Raw genomic sequence first — 2,177 nt, forward strand, 5'->3', positions numbered from 1 at the left:
TGGGGGCCCCCGCCAGGTGTAAAAAACCCCCAAAAAAAAAAAAAAAAAAAAAAAAGAGGCTCACTCCTTATTGTTATACCATCTGGTTTTCCAAATCCAGTTTAAAAATAAGCACTGAGTCCTGTTATTGTAAGGCAAATAAAATATTCTTTCTTCCTTATAATAAAAAGTCTGAAATGGTGATATTTTTCCTGAATGCACAGAAAATAGGCCATGTGAATGTGAGAGTCTGTTGAGGACTCAGTATTCAGAATATCTACATGTTCAGAAAACCTAACTAAAAGAAGTCAAATCAAGACCAACCCACATAGCATTCATACACCTTTATTTTTTATTTTTATTTATTTTTTTTAGTAAATTTTACTTTAAGTAGAGCGAGGGGGAAAAAAAACCCAGAAACTCTAAGAGGTTAAGTCAAACACCCACTCTACACAGATAAAACCTTCACAAAGGTCAACTGAAGTAATCCAGAGCTAAAACTGAATTGTGCAGATTTTCAATGAAATCACCAAACAACTCAACGTAACATAAAAAAGTTAATTATTTACACACTCAGCAAGTCCTCTAAGAAATGTGTCCCCAGCAGCATTAAACTTTGTTTTGTGCCACCCTGAAGACTTACACACTTTATTTTCTAGATAGTTTGACATTTTTACTGGAGTGTGTTCCCACCATGTGGCGATGCTTTGGAGCTATTCTATAGGTAGTCTTGCCTGTCCTATCTTGTCATTTCCTCAAGAGGAGCTCTGATTCTGCTTTAGAAGTTTCACATAAATTCATATATCTTATCAAATATTAATATGAAGTGACACAGGATACAACATATGTAGCCAAGTTACCTCTCTGTATATTTGGGAATTACTTTCTCCTTGTTGGTATTTGTACCAGAAAGCTCAGTTTGTCCTTCTTAATAATCAGTAGTACAGGTTTAAATGATCAGAACCTTGGCAAGACCTTAATATTCCAAAATTATTAACAACTATCTCTAGGGGCAAGTCCATGTTAATGAATTATGATGACAATGTTATTATGAGGGAAAACAAGGGTAGCCGGCCAGCTTAAAAATGCCCCAACCACTGCTCCTCAATATGGAAGGACTAGAACTGCATATGGTTTATCCTACAGCAGATCCCATCTCTATCCCCTGAAATTCCCCTAGTTTCATTCACTAGAAGGGGATTTTTTTTTTTTTAAGACTTAAAGAGCTTTCAGTCTTTTCTTTTCTTTAAAAGGAAATCTTGAGTGTCAACTGTTGTATTGGGCTGTATTAGGTTAGAAAATATTATAGATGTCTCATAGACCCACAAAGGATATAAAAGTAGCTGTTTAGGGGACCAGCAGTGGGCATAATGGCTATGTCAGTGGCCTCCCATGTAGTCCACTGCTGTTCGAGTCCCAGACCCAGCGGCTTAAACTCACTCTGGGCGCGTGTGCGTGTGTGCCCAAGATCCTGAGAGGAGAATAGAGGAGAAGGGGTTGCAGTGTGACCATCCTTCTTGGGGGAGTTATTTCTCACTTTCTGTCTATCTCTGTCTTTCTGGCGAGCGCACACCCCTTATAGCAAAAACCTCTCCAAAAAAAAAAAAAAAGTAGCTATTTAGACCAGGGATCCTCCAAGGTTCCTCTACTGATGAAAATTCTTACCAAGACCTCTTAAAACATCTCTTTACTCATTCTTAAAGGTATTAAGCAGTTGGGCTGCTCATGCAAAAACATTCATAAACTTGTTTATTTGCATACAGATGGGCAAACATATTATATCCACAAACCTGCCAGAAATATAGCATAGTACTGAGTAACTGATGATACATGAGCACTGACAATCAGAATGGGCAGTGACTGGAATAGAGTTCAGGAGGCTTTCTTCTAGGTCACATGTTGCTCCTTTATATTCTGGATTATTGGGTGATGTGGGCCATCCAGGGAGGGACTATGGACTGGGTGAGAGGAGGGAGACACTTTGAGGGTTCAGTTTAACTGCTGTTTCCCAACTAGTATGGAAATATTTTCATATTTTGTAGTAGGTATGGCCATATAACTGATTATTAGCCCTGTTAGCCCTTTGGCTCTAATTATGTTGCCATAATATAAATTATTTGACCTTTCTAGGGAGTTCTAGATGTTCCTTTAACTTATGCTGTTTGTCCCAGTCTTTCCTCTACTGAATGTCTTTCCCT

This window comes from Tupaia chinensis, unplaced genomic scaffold (assembly GCF_000334495.1).
Source record: "Tupaia chinensis unplaced genomic scaffold, TupChi_1.0 Scaffold000121_1, whole genome shotgun sequence".
Classification (NCBI taxonomy): Eukaryota; Metazoa; Chordata; class Mammalia; order Scandentia; family Tupaiidae; genus Tupaia; species Tupaia belangeri.